The 20,122-nt window shown below is 43.4% G+C and overlaps 1 protein-coding gene across 2 annotated transcripts in view; it reads left to right on the top strand.

Annotated features, from left to right (window-relative positions):
- dgki (diacylglycerol kinase, iota) overlaps nucleotides 1-20,122 on the top strand; it is a 253,553-nt gene that overhangs the window by 38,566 nt on the left and 194,865 nt on the right. The window lies entirely within an intron of this gene.

The following is a 20,122-nucleotide window of genomic DNA, read 5'->3' as shown; positions in this document are numbered from 1 at the left end:
GAAGAAATGATCTCACCTTAGACCTATGCCCTCTAGTTTTAATTCACCCTGCTCCCCCCCCCCCCCCCCCGGTTAAGACTAATTACCTTGGCTATTCATCTCTTGACTTTATAAACTTCAATAAGTTCACGCTGCAGCCTCCAAAACTCCAGGGAAAACCACCCCAGCCTATCCAGCCTCTTCTTTAATTCAAGTTGTCCATTACTGGCAACATCCTAGTGAATCTTCCTGCACCCTTCCCAGCTTAATCACATCCTTCCTACAACTAGAACTTCATTAACTTCTCGTAGAAAAGCTAGCATCCATCTCCACTTCCAGAGGCTGCACAGGATGCTTACGTTGCCTGCTCACATGCCTGATCCTTGCTTTTCTTTATCAATATTCCTGTACTTTACATTTCCAATTGCTTGGTTACTAGGCAAAGATGAAGACCTGGGTTCTTGAGTTGCCAGCCACGACCTTAATGAAGGCCAACGCATTAGTTTCTGACAATTTTTTTTGGCTTCATTTGCTTTATCTCCAATACCATATGCGTTAGAATTTAGAACTATAAATTTGGCAATACGCCCATATGACTTGATGTTTGTAACATATGTTTTAATATCATGTTCCTTGTGTCTTTTTTTAAGCATTTCCTTTAATCAGTCATTTTTTCCTGACATATTTATATTACTTTCAGAAAGATTGAACAGCTGAGTTTTGGTCACTTTTTTGTTCTGAATGCTTGTTTTTTTCTTTCATACCTCTCCTCTCCTATATTGGCATCAGTGTGCTTTAATTATCTGTTGGGAACATTAATTTATGAGGTTATTATTCTTGTGCATTGTGGTTTCTTGCATACTCTGGTCTGGTGATTCTGATGTGGGTGCTTAACTATGGTAACAGGGGCACAAATGATAGATAAGAACAGAGATGTTGGAAGATGCGCTAATATCTGCTCTTCTATCTGGTAAGATTGTGTTGCATGTTACAATACAGATGGAGGTTACTTGACCCACCATCTCCATGCCAGATCCCAGTAGGACAATTCCTTCAGCCCCATTCCCCCTTTTATTTCTCCTTCCTCTTGTAACTTAACACTCAGACATGGCCAACACTTTTTTTTTGTTCTTTTGCCACTTCTGGGCATGAAGGGGTAAGTTATGGTTGCCTTGCAGCACACCTTTGTGATGAGGGAGGAAACCTGAACACCTGGAGGACACCAAGCCCAGTCACAGAGGAAGCATGCAAACTCTACACAGAAAGTACTCAGAGCCAGGATTAAATCTGGGATCACTGGAGAATAACACCATACGGTACAGTTACTGAGATTTGGATCCTCCATTTGCTCCATGGCTTCTCTTCCTCACACTGTTCGTATACTTTACTTCTCTTATCAAACAAACATCTTTTGGTCTCAACCTGTAACAAACTTGTTGACCTTTGGGATGGAGAGTTTCAAAGTTTCCCATGAGTAACAAAATTTCTTATCTAAGGTAGGTGGTGTTGTGGATAATAAAGTAGGTTTTCAAAGCTTGCAGAGATTTAGGCCAGTTAGAAGAGTGGGCTGAAAATGGCAGATGGAGTTTAATGCTGATAAGTGTGAGGTGCTACATTTTGGTAAGAATAATCTAAATAGGACATACATGGTAAATGGTAGGGCATTGAAGAATGCAGTAGAACAGAGTGATCTAGGAATAATGGTGCATAGTTCCCTGAAGGTGGAATCTCATGTGGATAGGGTGGTGAAGAAAGCTTTTGGTATGTTGGCCTTTATAATTCAGAGCATTGAGTATAGGAGTTGGGACGTAATGTTAAAATTGTACAAGGCATTGGTAAGGCTGAATTTGGAGTATTGTGTAAAGTTCTGATCACCGAATTATAGGAAAGATGTCAACAAAATAGAGAGAGTACAGATTTACTAGGATGTTACCAGGGTTTCAGCACCCAAGTTACAGGGAAAGGTTGAACAAGTTAGGTCTTTTATTCTTTGGAGCGTAGAAAGTTGAGGGGGGACTTGATAGAGATATTTAAAACTATGAGGGGGATAGATAGAGTTGACGTTGATAGACTTTTTCCATTGAGAGTAGGGGAGATTCAGACAAGAGGACATGAGTTGAGAGTTAGGGGGCAAAAGTTTAGGGGTAACACGAGGAAAAATTTCTCTACTCAGTGGTAGCTGTGTGGAACGAACTTCCAGTAGAAGTGGTAGAGGCAGGTTCGATATTGTCATTTAAAGTAAAATTGGATAGGTATATGGACAGGAACGGAATGGAGGGTTATAGGCTGAGTGCAGGTCGGTGGGGCTAGGTGAGAGTAAGCATTCAGCAAGGACTAGGACAAAGATGGCCTGTTTCCATGCTGTAATTGTTATATGGTTATAGTTCTGCTCAGAACATCATTAAAACCATCTACAACTCGCGATGTCTACAGCAGGCTTGCAAAATTGTGATGGACTCACCCCACCTCAGTAATCACCTGTTCAACCTCCTGCTATCTGGCAGGAGATACAGAAACATCTCAGCACGGATATCCAGACTGAAAAACAGCTTTTTCCCCAGGGCTGTCGTGCAACTGAACAATGCCCCATTTTAGATTTGTTTGTTTTTAATTCAATTGTAACTTGGGTGTCGTTCAAAATAAGTCAGACATTATTTTAAATTTAGTCATTGTGGTTTTAGTAATTGAATTGCCAGAATGTTGTTTTGCACTGGACAGAGAAGCACTGCAATTTCATTGTTCTTGGCAATGACAATAAAGCTCTAATTAGCTAGTTCTAAATGCCCAACTCCTTGAGACCGTAAGTTACAATGCAAAGACGTAAGGTTAGGGTTAGTGAGTTCTGGGCATGCTGTGATAGCACAGCACAATCCTGGTTAATTTGATTTATGACAAAACGATGTATTTCACTATATGCTTCGATGTACACGTGATAAGTAATAAATCTAATCTACCTTGATTGTCTAAGTGAAACAGCCTCTTAGTTTCAACTCTGAGGAGTCCACTAAAAATATTACTATTGCTCAATTGAAACTATCCCTCTTCTAAACTCATGAAAAGGGATAATCCTTCAATCTCTCTTAGGGTAATCCATCTGATGAACCTTTGTTAGACCCATTTGGCAAGAATACCCTTCCCTGGGTGGGGAAACTGGGACTGGGCACTGGACGTGTGATCTCACAGGATCCTTGCACAGCCACGTTGATTTTCTTTTCCACTCCGTTCCTTGCTGTGGACATAAACCCACTATTTGTCTCCCGATTGCTTGATGCACTTGAATCTGAATACTCTGACTCAAGTATGAGAATGTGTTGGCTTAGTGAAAGGAAGCAGAGGGTGATGGTCGAGGATTGTGTTTGTGATTGGAAGCCTGTGACCAGTGGTTACCACAGGGTATGGAGCTGGGGCATGGCCATTTGTTATGTATGTGCATTATAGTTTTGTATGTGATTGTAGGGGATATGATTATTTATTTATTTAGAGACACAGCGTGGAATAGGCCTTGCTGGCTCTATGAGCCACACTGCCCAGCAACTCAACCAGTTAACCCTAACCTAATCACAGGACACTTTACAGTGACCCATTAACCTACTAACTGGTAGGTCTTTGGACTGTGGGAGAAAATAGGAGCACCCAAAGGAAACCAGTGTGCACACAGGAAGGAACATATAAACTTACTTACAGAGGGTTGCAGAACTGAACTCCAAACTTTGATGCCCCAACCTGTAAGAGCATCACAATCACCACAACGCTACCATGATGCTACATTACCTGTAGTAAGTTGATACAGAAGTTGGTGGTAATGAGGAGAGTAACCTTCAGCTACATAGTGATACTGATCGATCACTAAAATTGGCAGATAGAATTTAATTCTCAAAGCGCAAAGTGGTGCTCTATGAAAATACTATTAAGACCAGGAGATACACAATGAGCATAGGACGTACTGGGGATCAGAGGCTCTGTATCATCCCTGGGATGGTTACCTTCATTAGACAAAGGACTAAATACAATTACAAAGAGGTTATAATACAAACAAGAGAAAGTCTATAGATGCTGGAAATCTAAGCAACCCACACAAAAAGCTGGAGGAACTCAGGAGGCCAGACAGCATCTATGGAAAAAAGTACGGTCGACGTTTCAGGCCGAGACCCTTTGGCAGGACTGGAGAAAAAAAAGATGAGGAGTAGATTTTAAAGGTGGGAGAGGGGAGAGAGAAACGCAAGGTGATAGGTGAAACCAGGAGGGAGAAGGATGAAGTAAAGAGCTGGGAAGTAAAGAGTTGATTGATGAAAGAGATACAGGGCTGGAGAAGGGGGAGTCTAATAGCAGAGGGCAGAAGGCCATGGAAGAAAGAAAAGGGGGAGGAGCACCAGACGGAGGTGATGGGCAGGCAAGAGATAAGGTGAGAGAATGGTGAAGTTGGGGAGGCATTACCGGAAGTTTGAGAAATCAATTTTCATTCCATCAAGTTGGAGGCTACCCAGATGGAATATAAGGTGTTATTCCTCCAACCTGAGTATGGTCTCATCACGACAGTAGAGGAGGCCATAGATTGACGTAGGAGAATGGGAATGGGAAGTGGAATTAAAATGGGTGGCCACTGGGAGATCCCGCTTCTTCTAGCGGATGGAGCATAGGTGCTTGGCGAAGGGGTCTCCCATTCTACATTAAGTCTCGTTGATATACAGGAGGCCACACTGGGAGCACCAGACACAGTATATGACCCCAACAGACTCAAAGGTGAAGTGTTACCTCACCTAGGACTGTTTGGGGCCCTGAATAGGAGTGAGGAAGGAAGTGTAGGGCCAGGGGTAGCACTTGTTCTGCTTGCCAGTGTACGTGCCAGGAGGGAGATAAGTGGAGAGGGATGAAAGGACAAGAGAGTCGCGTGGGGAGCGATCCCTGCGGAAAGCAGAAATTGGAGGAGAGGGAAAGATGTGCTTGGTGGTGGGATCCCGTTGGAGATGGTGGGAGTTCTGGAGAATTATCTGCTGGTGGGATGGTAGGTGAGGACAAGAGGAACCCTATCCCTGGTAGGATGGTGGGACGATGGGGTAAGAGTGGCATACATGAAATGGAAGAGATACGGTTGAGGGCAGTGTTGATAGTGGAGAAAGGGAAGCCCCTTCCTTTGAAAAAGAAGGACATCTCTTTTGTTCTGGAGTGAGAAGCCTCCTCCTGAGAGAAGATGCAGCGGAGATGGAGGAATTGAGTGAAGGGGATGACGTTTTTACAAGTAACAGGGTGGGAAGAGGTATAGTCAAGGTAGCTGTGAGAGTCTGTGGGTTTGTAATAGACATCAGTAGATAGCTGTCTTTAGAGATAGAGCCAGAGTGATCAAGAAAGTGGAGGAAAGTATCAGAAATGGACCAGGTAAATTTGAGAGCAAGGTGGAAGTTGGAGGTAAAAAAAGAAGTGGGAGATGAACACCAGTATAGTCTTGGAACATAGACTGTTCCACGTAGCTGACAAAAAGGCAGGCATAGCTGGGACCCATGCAGTGTCCATCACAACACCTTTTGTTTGAAGGAAGAGAGAGGAGCCAAAGGAGAATTAATGAGAGTAAGGATAATTTCTGCTAGACGGAGGAGAGTGATGATGGAAGTGAGCTGGTTCAACCTGGTGTCCAGAAAGGAACGAAGAGCCTTGAGGCCTTCCTGGTGGGGAATGGAGGTGTATAGAGACTGGACATCCATAGTGAAAATAAAATATTGGGGGCCAGGGAACGAAATCATTGAAAAAAAACCCGAGTATGTGAAAGTGTCAAGGACGTAGGCAGGAAGGGACTGAACAAGGTGGGGGAGGGATGAAATGTAGGATGAAATGAGTTGAGGTATGCAGATATGAGTTCAGTGGGGCAGGAACAAGCTGAGACAATGGGTCTACCTGGACAAAGGGGTTTTTGGATCTTGAAAAAGAGGTAAAAACAGTAGGTGTGGAGTGTGGGAACTATGAGGTTGGTGGCAGTGAATGGGAGATCCCGAGAGTCAGTGAGGTTGGTGATGGTGTGGGAGACAATGGCCTGGTTCTCCTTAGTGGGATCCTGTTTGAGGGGTAAGTATGAGGAGGTGTCTGAGCTTGTTGCTGGGCCTCAGCAAGGCAATGGTCAGTCCACCAGACTACTGCAACACCCCCTTTATCTCCAGGTTTGATTGTGAGGTTAGGTTTAGTGCTGACGGGGTAGAGAGCAGAGTGTTCAGAAGCGGTGAGTTTGGAATTTAAGAGAGGAGTGATGAGGTCAAAATGGTTGATGTCCCGTCAGCAGTTGTCGCTGAAAAGGTCCAGGGCAGGGTGTCCAGGAGGAGGGTTGTAGATGAGAGAAGGGGTCATCGGTGTGGGGTGGAGAGTCTTTGTCAAAGAAATAGGCTCGGAGAAGGAGGTGGCAGAAGCAAAGCTCAGCGTCGTGGCAGGTGCAGAACTCACTGAGTTGTGGGCAAAGGGAGACAAAGCTGAGGCCTTTACTGAGAACAGAATGTTCTTCCTCAGAGAGGGAATGGTGAGGACCTGGCATGGATGAGAGCTGGGATCAGAGGGGGAAGGGGCTGGTAGTGTCTGAGGAGAAGGGTTTGAGGTGTTGGATAGTAAGGTGAGAGGAAGATGGAGCTGTTGGTGGTGATATCTGCTCTCAGGATGAGCACCTTTCCCTCCCCACTTTCTGCTTTCCACAGGGATTACTGCCTATGCGACCTCTTGTCCATTATTCCCTCCCCACTCATCTCCCTCCTGGAACTTATCCTTGCAAGTGGAACAAGTGCCTCTACACCTCCTCCCTCACTACCATTCAGGGCTCCAAACAGTCCTTCCAGGTGAGGTGACACTTCACCTGTGAGTCTGATGGGGTCATATGCTGCGTCTGGTTCTCCCAGTATGGCCTCCTGTATATCGGTGAGACACAATGTAGATTGGGAGATTGCTTTGCCGAGCACCTACGCCCAGTCTGCCAGATCTTTCAGTAGCCACCCATTCTAATTCCACTTGCCATTCCCTTTCCAACATATCATTCCATAGCCTCCTCCACTGTCACGATGAAGCCACGCTCAGGTTGGAGGAACAACACCTGATGATATTCCATCTGGGTAGCCTCCAACCTGATGGCATGAACATTGATTTCTTGAACTTCTGGTAATACTTCACCATTTTCTCACCTTATCTCCTTGCCTGCCCATCATCTCCCTCTGGTGCTCCTCCACCCTTTTCTTTCTTCCATGGCCTTCTGCTATCAGAATTCTCCTTCTCCAGCCCTCTATCTCTTTCACCAATCAACTTCCCAGCTCTTTACTTCATCCCTCTCCCTCCTGGTTTCACCTATCACCAGGTGTTTCTCTCTCCCCTCCCCTACCTTCCAAATCTATTGTTCATCTTTTTTTTTCTCCAATCCTGCTGAAGGGTCTCAGCCCAAAACACCGACTGTACTTTTTTCCATAGATATTGCCTGGCCTGCACAGTTCCTCCAGCATTTTGTGAGGTTACAATACAGCCACGTTAGTTAGGCCGCACCTGGGATACAGCAAGCTGTTCTGGTCTACACAGTGTGGGAAGAATGCAATTTTATTGGAGAGGGTGTAGAAGAGATTCACCGACTGTGTAGAGAGACTGAATAGGCTGGATTTGGAGTGGAAGAAGCTGATCGAGGTGTAGAAAATCAAAAGGCATAGCCGGGTGGATATTGAGAACATTTCTCAATCAGCAGGTATGTCTGTAACCAGAGAACATAGGTTTAAGGATTAGGAGGGGATTTAAGTGAGAACTTTTAAGGAAGGACTTTGAGGAATCTGGAATGTATTATCAAAGGAGATGGTGGAAGCAGAGGCCCTCACAACAATTAAGAAATAGTTAGCTGAGCCCTTGAAATGCAGTTGGTTAGAAGTTGAAGAGTCCAATGCTGGAAATGTGGATTAGTGTAGCTGTGGAGAGATGCATATGGTAGACCAAAAGAGCCTGTTATACTGGTGCACGAATCTTCATCTAACCTGTATTACTCTCTCGGCTCCTGAGTTCACTCACGTTCACTGAGAAGGCAGAGCTGAGCATAATCGTGGTACTGTGTCGTACTCTGATCTGGAGTACGAGATACCACAACAATTCTGCCCGAGGACTGTGTCTGGTTAGCTTGTCAGGTAGGTTGTTGCTGCGGCAGTGACAATTTAATTTTAGTTATTCACAGTCCCATTTCACAGTCATTGTGAGGCGCTGCTAATGGCTTCTTTGGTGTGTGAAATGTGTCAGTCTGCTTGCTTGTATTCCATCTGCCAGCCACCCTGCCACTGAACACTCAGAAACATCCAACAGATTAATTCATTTATTTTTAATATCGTTTGGAATTGTGATAATCCGCACTGTGAGCTGTTAATGCTGCTTTCTGTTGCGAGGTTGAAATTTCAGCAGATTAATGGAAGTGCCAAAGAATTTCACCAATAATTCTAATTACTCTTTCACACTGAAGTGAGCGAACCCATACTGGAGTTGTTGGTAGTTCCAAAAAGGAGCTTATCTAACCTGTGTATTTTTAAAAATGAATATACCTTAATTGTTCGTTTTTGGAAACATTTGAGACCAACTAGTTGGAGGCAAAACAACACGTGCAAAGAAATGCCTGGGGGTGAGACTGTGGTTCCTGAATGTTTGCTGGGGAGAGCAGAGTCACCTGGATCTTGATGGGTGGAGGTTGGTAGTGGGTGGAAAGACTGCTCTGAGCCATGCTGGGAATGACCCTCGCTGCCTGCTGGGAGTGACCCTCAACACGTACAAAAGCTGGATGAACTCAGCAGGTCATTACTTTAACAAGGATTCCGAGACATCAACCATCATCAACCTACCGGAGGAGTGTGGTTGTGTTGGGGAACTGGTGAGGTCTATTGTTAAGAAAGTAGTGGAGGGCTTTGAGGCCTTCTTGATGGGGAATTAAAGTAATGAAGTAATTAAAGTAATGACCCTCACTGCCTGCTGTGATTGACCCTCGCTGCCTGCTGTGATTGACGCTCACTATCTGCTGGGAATTACTCTCACTGTCTGCCTGCGAGCAGTGGGCAGAGATTTGAAATGTCATAGGAATCAGAATCAGGTTTATTATCACTAATGTATGTCATGAAATCTTTTCTCCTATGGCAGCAGTCATAGAAGTCCTTCTATGACTTCTATGGCAAGTCAAAATATTACTATAAATTACAACAAAAAATAAATAGCACAAAAGAGGGATAATAAGTTAGTGTTCATGGACCATTAGTAAGTCTGATAGCAGAGAGGAAGAATGTGGGTCTTCAGACACCTGCACCTCTTCCCCGATGAGAAGAAGCTTATCCCAAGGGCAGAGGGTCGTTAATGATGGATGATTCCCCTTGAAGATGTCCTCAAAGGTGGGGAGGATTATGTTTGTTCTGGAGTAGGCTGAGTCTACAAGCCTTTTTAGTTCCTGTGCTTCAGAGCCTCCATGCCAGACAGTGATGCAAGCAGATGAAATGCTCTCCACTGTACATCTGCAGAAATTTGCTGGTCTGTCGAAGTAGTCGAAATTTGCTAGGTGAGTCTGGGAGAGAGGCTGACGAGTGTCAGGGTGTAGACCTTTCACCAAAGTGTAGAGAGAGTGCAGGTTAGTACTCTGACTACAGGGAAAAGCACATATTTCTCTACCCACTCTAACACGGTGGAGGTGTCCTTCTTTAAAATTAGGGAAAGATGATGAGACAATGTGCTGCCTAGCCCGTGCACCTCACTGTGTGCAGTGCCTACTCCATCTGCTCAGCTTTCTCTAATAGTATGTTACCCACACAACACCCGGCGGCTTGAACCAGCAATTTGATGAAATGCTGAAGCTCCGGACCACAATCTCGGCTCTTCCTTATAAAGCTGTGCTGGTTTCGGCTGTGGACCCTCGGCTGTTAGTCTGATATGTGTCTGGACCAGTCACGCTGTAGAATTTCAATCCTCACTGGATTTTTTTGGCTGCTGCTTTTCATGTTGATTGTCAGATGTGGGACTTTTAGCTGGTACACCTTGTCTCCATAGCAACCACACGATAGCAAACAGCATTGCTTTTATGGCTTCTGTTTCCTTTGTCACGACCAGGGCAATTTCCAGTGGGATTTGTCTCCCCCCTCATCTGCATGAACAACCTGCTGCTGACCTTTGCCCTTCAATAAGAATGCTTTGGGATGCACTTCAGTGACTACCTCAGGGGAAGGAACTGTGACAGCAACAGATATAGGAAGCAATTAAGACAGCTTGTGGGGTAGAGTTATATACCTCAGAAACAGGTCCTTCATGCTAATCAGAACCAGGTTCATTGTCTCTGGCATAAATCATGAAATTTGTTGTTTTGCGGCAGCACTACAGTGCAGGCATAACACATTGCATTAATAAAAAATAGAGGAATTGTAAGGTAGCATTCATGAATTCAGGGACTTTTCAGAAATCTGAGGGCACAGGGGACGAAACTGCTCCTAAAAGGCTGACTGTACTGCTCCCCGATGGTGGTAATGAGAAAAGGGCATGTCCCAGATGGTTGGAGATCTGCCTGATGAGTGCCACCTTCTGGAAGCACAGCCTTTTGAGGATGTCCTCAATCACGGGGAGACTTGCCCGCTACGGAGTTGGCTGAGTGGACAGCCCTGTGCGGGATTGGAGCCTCTACCAGCAGGTGATGAAACCAGTCAGAATGCTAGATTGTTTGGCGGCATACCAAATCTCCTCCTCCTACTTATGAACTATAGCTGCTGACGTGTCTTTGTCTTGGTTGCATCAACATGTTGACACTCAGGAATTTGAAGGTGCTCACCCTTTCCACTGCTGATCCCTCAGTGAGTTCTCCTGACTCATCCCTCCTGAAGTTTACAATCATCATCTTAGTCCTGTGACGTTGAATGCAAGGTGGTTGTTGCGACACCATTCAGCCAAACAGTCTACTTTGCTCTTGTTCACCTCCTCGTTACCATCTCAGTTTCTTCCAACAACAGTGGCATCGTCAGCAAATTTATAGCTGCCACTTAGACTGTGTCTGGCCATACAATCATGAATACAGAGAATGTGGGGCAGCGGGCCCCTACATCCTTGGGGTGCCCCTGTGTTGATCCTCAGTGAGGGGGAGATGTTATCACCAGTCTGTACTGGCTTTGGTCACCCAATAAAAAATTGAGGACCCAGTTGCAGCTGGATGTACAAAGGCCCTTAGCTTCAAAGCTTGTTGATTAGTACTGAGGGGAGGATAGTATTGAACACTGAGCCATGGTGTCTTCCTAATCCCATTGCATTTGGCCCATACTTCTCGAAACCTTTCCTATCCTAGTAATAGACTAAGAACTGTGCTGCTCCAAAGAGTGCTATATGAAGTCACTCTTGCCTCAGCCATTAGGCTCTATAATGAGTTAACCTATAGCTGCAGAAGTGATGACCCCCTCTTGTTAGACTGTTTGAGAAGTTATTTTTTATTCTTTCTTACTTCTCTTCTAATATTTGTATATTTGTGTACTTGTAATGCCACATGACACTGTAATTTCCTTTGGGATCAATAAAGTTCTATCTATCTATCCATGAACCTGTCCAAATGTCCTTTAAATGTTGTACTTGTGCCTGCCTCTACTAGTTCATTCCTTATACCCACTACCTTCTGCATGGAAGATATTGCTCTTAAATGCTTCCCCCTCACCCTAAGCCAATGCCCTCTAGTTTTAGACCCAACAACTGTGGGGATAAAGACCATGACCACTCACCTCTATATTCCCCTTATGATTTTGCCTACTTCAATAAGATCACCCGTCACCGTCCTTCGCTCCAGGGAAAGCATTCCCAGCCTATCCAGACTCTCATTGTAACTTAAGCCCTCTTGACCCAGCAACATCCTTGTGAAAGTTTTCTTTATCCTTAATCCCATCTTCTCAGAAGACCAGCACACAATATTCCCCACTGTGGTCTTATACAGCTCTAAAATGCTATCTGAAATCTTGTACTCAATGTTGGCCTTCTCTTTAGTGACTTCTGTGATTGTTGGAAAATGCAGTTTTGGCCTCTGCATTTAAGGAATTGGAGAAAGCAAAGAGAAGCTTCACTTGGTTGATTCCTGGGGTGAAGAGATAGCTATGTGAAGAATGGTTGAACAAGTTGGGCTTGGAGTTTATAGGAACGAGAGATGACAAGATTCCCAGGTAGAAGGTGCTGGTGATATATGGTGATGTTTTGCAGGCAGCTCAGAAAAGTAAACCCCCATGGTAGTATATGGTGACATACATGTACAGTACTTTGATAATAAATTCATTTTGAACTTGGATTGGCAGGGGTGATGTTAGGTGGATCATACTGGCAGGGGTGTCTACAACCTGGAGACAAGGTATTGGAATATGGACTCACTACTTCAGATGGAGAAGAGGAGGAATTTCCTCATTTGAAATTCTCTACTCTGAAGGGAAATGGGAATGGGGTTACTGGATATATTCACAGTGATGATTGACAAACACTTGAACCACAGTGGAGTTGAGGGGGGTGTGAGGAGAATGCAGGAAAGTGGTGTTGAGGCCAAGCCTGGGATTAGATGTCATCTTGCTGATCTGATTCAAGGAGCACATGGGCCTATTCCTGCTCCTGATTCTTGTGTTATTGTGTATATCAGTCAAATAGTTGAGATGTGGAGGCCTTTGGTGTCATATTATACCCTAAGGTGAGTTTCTGACTGCACATCTTCACTATCTCCAGGACCTGTTTCCGTATCAGCCAACATCACCCCATCTCAACCCGTTTACTGCCACATTTCTCACCTTACTTTCAAATGCCTGGTTTTGCCAGTATCCAACTTTCCACTCTGACATTGTGAATAAGTTGCAGGTCCAGTAATCCAAAGCATGGGCTAGCCAGTTCAGTTGTTGATCCTAGTCCTGTTATGGGCAGTGGAGAATCTAATTTTCATTAAGTATTCTGAAATTTGTAAAAGAAAAGGAATTGATTTTAGCCATGGAAGTTATGAAGCCACCAAAACAAACTTCTGAAGGAAGATTCTGGGAATGAAAGGGTTATCATATGAGAATCATTTGATGGTTCTGGGTCTGTACTCGCTGAAATTTAGTAGGATGGGGGGGGGGATCTCATTGAAACCTCTTGAATGTTGAAAGGCCTAGACAGAGTAGATGTGGAAAGGATGTTTCCCATGGTGGAGGAGTCTAGGACAAGAGGGCACTGCCTCAAAATAGAGGGGCCTCCATTTAAAACAGAGATGCAGAGAAATTTCTTTAGCCAGAGGGTGGTGAATTTGTGGAATTTATTACACTGGCAGCTGTGGAGGTCAGGTTGTTGGGTGTACTTCAGGTGGAGATTGATAGGTTCTTGATTGGACATGGCATCAAAGGTTATGGGAGAAGGCCAGGGAATGGGGCAGAGGAAGGGGAGAAAAGGATCAGCCATGATTGAATGGCAGAGCAGACTCAATGGGCCAAATGGCTTAATTCTGCTCTTGTGTCTTATGGTCTTGTGGTCTTGTCATGTCACAGCATGAAAACAGGACCTTCAGCCCACCAAGTCTGTGCTGACCATCAAGCACTGATCTTCACTAATCCTATTTCATTCTCCCCACATTCCAATCAGCTTAGATAGAAGATCAGACGTGGTCCCTCATGCATTTCTTCTCATTCAATCAGGCCAAGTGGCCTACTCTTCCTTCTAATTCTCATATTCTTATGGTTACTCCTCAGTTGAATGTAACCTGTCCAAAGTATTATCAGAGTGCATATAGATCACCAGACACTACCCTGAGATTCATTTTATGGCAGGCATTCACAGTGGAATAAAATACAGTAGGATCAGTGGAAAAACTACACATAAAGACTGAATAATAACCAATATGCAAAAGAAGACAAACTATGCACTTACATACGTAAATAAATACTGAGAACATGAGTTCTAGAGCCCCTGAAAGTAAGTTTGTGGAATCATTTGAGAGTTGAGGAGAGTGAAGCTATCCGTGCTGGTTCAATAGAATTGGATATGGACATTGCAAAAGGCAAGTTATTCTGAACTGAATTTTCATTGTTGCTTTGGAACTAATAGAGTTATAAAATTGTTATAACACTAAGTTACTCTGCAGAGTAATTGGTTAAGTGCATTTCCTTCTCTTTTCTTGAAGTCCTTGCAAGTTATCTTCCCCAAGTGCTATTTTGGTTCTGTTTTGAAGGTCGAATGTTTCCACCAATCTTACAAGGAGTGATTTCCAGTAAACCCCCAGCCCTTAGTCTGTTATTCTCATCATCTCTATCTTGTCTTCTAACTAACAAGAACAACTTCCCTCGATTTACCAGGTCTGATCCACTCACAGCCTTGTACATCCCCATCAAATCTCTTCTCAATCTTGTCTGCTCCATGTGAACATCCTTGGCTTTCCAGTCTAACCTTCTGCCTGGCATTCTTCATCGCAGGAAGATTATCAGTAAATCACTTCTGCACACTTGCTGAGATTTTCATGTCCTTTCTATAGTGTGGAGTCCAAACTTGAAAGCAGTGCTGCAGTTGTGATCTGATTAGTGGTTGAAAGAAGTTCAATGTAACTTCCGTGGCTATGTAGCAGGAAACTTTAATAATAAATTTCAGGATCTCATGTGCACTTCATAACATGCGCTCCATCTTCAAAGGTTTCTGAATGTGCACCGCTGAGTGTTTCTATTCCTGTATGCCCTTTGGATTCCGTGACTTAATCTACATTCTCCCTTCCTGCCAAAATGTATCTCACATTAAATTTTGTTTGCAATATTTCTATTCATTTTAATCAGCCTATGGCAGTTTCTTCCCCCAGGCTGTTATCTCACCGATCGTTCTCATTAGCCCACACCACTCTTTCTATTTTCCCAGTTGTAGACTCTTTAAACCACTTTATATAATGCTGATTACATTGTAAATACATGCTGGGATTTATTTATTTATGCACATTTCATTCTATAGCTGTTCTTCATTATTAGTGCTTTTATTTATATGTAATTATTTGTTTTCTATATAATTCTTTATTCTTGATAATTGTTGAAGTTGTTTTCTGTTGCATGCTGCGTGCTGACTAACACGACACAGCCAATTCCTAATACGTGTGAATGTACAAGTGAATAAACTTGATCCTTAATTACTATCCTTCGCTGTTTACCACACTTGTAAGTGTTGTCTCATCCCAAAAGTTTTTCTCTGCTGATGGATGTCACTAAGGTACGTCAACAAGAGCTTGTGTGCAAAGCACAGACTCCCCCAGGAAACATCAATATCTACCATTTTCCAATTTGAAAACACACATTTGCCATAACTCTTTTCTGTCAAGACAAGAACTTTTTGTAATCCTTACTCATACAGCCTTCTATCCATGGGCTTCCGTTTTGCTAACCAGCTTTTAGTTGGAGCTTCATCAGGAAAGGCAAGATGAGGAAGCACATTCCAATCCTCATAGAGGGATCAGAAATGGAGAGAGTGAGCAAGTTCAAGTTTCTGGTGTGTCAATATCTCTGAGGAGCTAACCTGGATGCAACATATCCTTACAGCTATAAATAAGTCAAGACAGTAGCTATATTTAATCAGGAGCTTGAGGAGGTTTGGTTTGTCAACGAAAACTCTTGAAAACTTCTACAAATGTACCACAGAGAGCATTCTGACTGGCTGCATCACCGTCTTGTATGGTGAGGGGTTGGTGCGACTGCACAAGATCGAAGTAGGTTGCAGAAACTTGTAAGATTCGTCAGTTCCATCATAAGTACCAGCCTCCATCGTATCCAAGACATCTTCAAGGAGCGATGCCTTAGGAAGGTGGTGTCCATCATTGAGGATCCCAGGCAGGCCCTCTCAGTTTCCCAACTGTTATCATTGGGAAAGAGGTACAGAAGCCTGAAGCCACACACTCTGTAATTCGGGAACAGCTTCTTCCCTTCTGCCATCCAATTCCTAAATGGAAATTCAAGCCATAAACACAACCTCACTACTTTTTTTCTCTGTTTTTTACACTACTTATTTAAACTATTTAATAGACCTATTTATGTACTTAATGTAATTCAGTTTTGTTTCTCTGTTTCATTGTACTGCTGCCACAAAGTTAATTAATTTCACAACATATGCCGTTGATATTAAGCCTGATTGTGATGTAAACTTGCATATTTACAGTATAGTTATTGTACTTGCTTTATCAATTTTCTCTGTTAATTCAAAAAGGGTAAGAATAGGATGATTTGGCAGAGGAATGCATGGCTGAAGAATTGATGCAGGAGGCAGAGTTTCAGATTTCAGGATTGTTGGGATCTCTTCTGTGGAAAGTGCGACCAGAACAAAAACCCGAGGGGGTCGAATATCCTTGCAGGCAGGTTTGCTCAGGCTGTTGGAGAGTATCTAAAATATAACTTGGCAGGGGGATGGGAACTAGAGTAATAGAGCTCGGAAGGAGCAGTTGATATGCAAGTAGGTGCAGTGTGTAGTGCGACTGGGGAAGGACAGGCAGATGTTTGGGCAGAATTGCAGTCAGTGGGATGTGTTGAAGTGTTACATGGAGGACAAAATCAAAAAGGCTGATGAATGCAGGATTAAAGGGGTTATAATTGAATGCACACAGTAATGGAATGAGGTAAATGATCCTGCAGCATAGTTGGAAACTGGCAGGTATGATGTTCTGGAAATCACTGAGCCGTGGCTGAAAGGAGATCATAGTTGAAAGCTTTACATCCAAAGCTACACATTGTATTGAAAGGACAGGCAAGTATGCAGAGGGGGTGGGGTGGCTTTGTTGGCTAAAAAAAATGAAAACAAGTCCTTAGAAAGACAGGATCAGAAGATGTAGAATCCTTGTGGGCAGAAATAAGAAGCTGCAAGGATAAAAAGACCTTGATGGAAATTATATACAGGCCTCTGAACAATAGCCAGGATGTGGGATACAAATTACAACTGGTGATAGAAAAGCCATGTAAAAAGGGCAAAGTTATGAAGTCATTTCAATATGCGGGTAGATTGGGAAAATCAAGTTGGTGCAGGACCCCAAGAGAGAAAGTTTGTAGAATTTCTATGAGATGGCTTTTTACAGACTGTGATTGTGCTGACCAGGAGAAAGGTAATTCTGGATTGGGTGTTGTTGTAATGAACCAAATTTGATTAGGGAGCTTAAGATAAAGGATCCCTTCAGAGCCCATGATGATAATATGATAAAATTCATCCTGCAGTTTGACAGGGAGAAGATAAAGTAAGATGTGTCAATATTACAGTGGAGAAAAGGGGATTACAGAGACATGAGGTAGGAGGTGGCCAAAGTTGTTTGGAAGGGGACACTAGCAGGGATAATGGCAGAACAGTGATGACTGAAGTTTTGGGGGTAATTTAGCATGTATAGGATAAAAACCCCGAAGAAGCTTTTTAAAGGGAAGTCAAAGACAGCATAAAAGGCAAAGAAAGGCCATACAAAATAGCAACAAATAGTGGGAAATTAGAACATCAACAGAAGGCAACTAAAAAAAAGGAGAGAAAAAAAAACTATGAAGGTAAGTTAGCCAATAATATAAGAGGAGATCTAAATGTTTTTTTGGATGTTTGGAGTAAAAGAGAGGCAAGAGTGATAACAGACTGCTGGAAAATGCTGGAGAGATAGCAATGGAGAACAAAAAACTGGCAGGGAAACTTGGTAAGTATTTTGTGCTGGTCTTGACTGTGGAAAGCACTAGCGGTATGTTAAACATTCAAGACTGTCAGGTGGCAGAAGTGAGAGTTACTAAGGAGAAGGTGTTTCGGAAGCTGAAAGGTTGGAAGGTCGTTAAGTTACTTGGACCGAATGGACCTCACCTTAGTGTTTTAAAAGAGGTACCTGCAGAGCTCATAGAGGAATTAGTAATGATCTTTCAAGAATCACTAGGTTCTGCAAAGGAATGGAAAATTGCAATTGTCACTCCAGTCTTTAACAAGGGAGGGAGGCAGAGAAAGGAAATTATAGACCAGTTTGCCTGATTTCAGTCGTTGGGAAGATCTTGGAGTCCATTATTAAGGGTAAGGTTTCAGGGTACTTGGAGGCACTTGATAAGATAGGCCAAAGTCAGCATGGATTCCATAAATAGAAATCTTGCCTGACAAATCTGTTGGAATTTTTTGGGGAAATAACAGGTAGTACAGGCAAAGGAGAATTGGTGGCAAAGATTGGAAATAATGAGGGCCTTTTCTGGTGCTGCTGGTGACGAGTTGTGTTCTGTGGGTTTTGATTTTGGGACCACTTCTTTTCATGCCATACGTCAATGATTTGGATGACTTATTTGAGAGTACAGTTAGGTGACAAAGATAGGTGGAGATAAGGTAGTGCTGAGGAAGCAGGGAGTCTGCTGAAGGACTTAGATTGGGAGAATGGGCAAAGTGGCAGATGGAATATAGTGTAGGGAAGTGTATGGTCATGCACTTTGGTAGAAAGAAAAAAGGCATAGACTATTTGCTAAATGGAGATAAAATTCAGACATTAGAGGTGAAAAGGGACTTTGGAGTCCTTGTGCAGGATTCCCTTAAGGTTAACTTGCAGTTCAAGTAAGTGGTAAGGAAGGCAAATGCAATTTTAGCATTTATTTCAAAAGGACTAGAATATAAGAGGAAGGACAGATTCCTGAGGCTTTATAAGGCACTGGCCAGGCCATACTTGGAGTATTGTGAGCAGTTTTGAGCCTCTTATTGAAGAAACGATATGCTGGCATTAGAGAGGGTCTAGAGGAGGTTCATGAGCATGATTCTGAGAATGAAAGGTATGAGGAGTGTTTGATGGCTTTGCACTGTAGAAGAATAAGGGGGGGGGGATCTCATTAGCCAGAGGGTAGTGAATCTGTGGAATTCATTACCACAAATGGCCATGGAGGCCAACTCATGGAGTATATTTAAAGCAGAGGTTGATAGGTTCATGATTGATCAGGGCATCAAAAGTTGAGGGGAGAAGGCAGGAGAATAAGGTTCAGATAATAAATCAGCCATGATGATGGTGGAGCAGACTTGATGGGCTGAATGGCCTAATCCTGCTCCTATATCTAATGATCTAAGTTTGGTGAACATGATTTGTTTTTACTGTCCCTGTCAGCTGTGCTTTCTAACCCTGAATTTCTTCAAGGTAATAAAGATTCTTCCTGCCTTTCCAAGTTTCTGATCACGAAGGTTAATCTCCCCACAGTGCAGTTACTAGGCAAGGTCCTTCTCCCCATTATTGAACAATGGTATCATTAGAGGTTCTCAAATTCTTCGAGTTTCAGGGAGGTACAGCTTGGAAACAAACCCTTCAGTCACCAAGTCTATACCAACCATTTACAATAAAACTGTTTAAAAAAAAAATTTTCATCACAATCCCATCATATCTCGGCAGAGTCTGTCAACCCACCCCCCCCCGGATCTACAGAAGGGGCAATTTACAGCAACCTATGAACTTACCAACCCTTATATCTTTGGGAGCAGGGAGGAAACCAGAGCACTCAGGAGAACCCCACACAGTCACAGGGAGAACATGAAAACTCCACACAGACAGCACCCAAGGTCAGGATTGAACTATTGTCTCTGGCGTCGAGAGGCAGAGGCTCTACCTCCTGCACCACTGTGCCACCCAACTTTGAATACATAGAGAAGGTGTAGACAATGCCTTCCGCAATCCTTGCCCCCACTTCCCTCAGCTACTTGGCATGCATCCCGCTCAGATGGGGAGACATGCTTAGAGCCTGCCTTTCTCCTTATCAGTGTTCACTCCATCTAGTTTCTCTACCACCCTCATTCTGGCAACATCCTCGTCTTTGGTAAACACCAATTGAAAAATGCTCTATTCTTGCTCTCTAACACCACACAAGGAGAGATTTGGGTTTAGTGGTGCTCAGGTAAAATATTGTTATCTAAGTGCAAAATAGGTATGAGTGGGGCTGAATGGACAACTCCACTTCTGTATTGATGTTTTTATGAACCTCTCCATCCCCTACTCCTTACCCATGTTGCATCCTCGTGATCTCTGACTCAATCTCACACTTGAGCTTCTAAACTCCAAAGCTAACTCCCTTGCGCAAAAGTTTTCGAGCCTTTATCTCCTGACTTTTGTACTCACCCTGCGTCCCAATTTTCAGCTGATTCAGATTCAAATTCAGATTTATTTATCACAGGTACATCGAAACATAGAGTAAAATGTGTTGCTTGCGTTAATAGCCAGCATAACCTGGCGATGTTCTGGGGCAGG

The sequence above is a fragment of the Hypanus sabinus genome, chromosome 8 (assembly GCF_030144855.1).
Source record: "Hypanus sabinus isolate sHypSab1 chromosome 8, sHypSab1.hap1, whole genome shotgun sequence".
NCBI lineage: Eukaryota > Metazoa > Chordata > Chondrichthyes > Myliobatiformes > Dasyatidae > Hypanus > Hypanus sabinus.
This window is presented reverse-complemented; position numbering and strand designations above follow the sequence as displayed.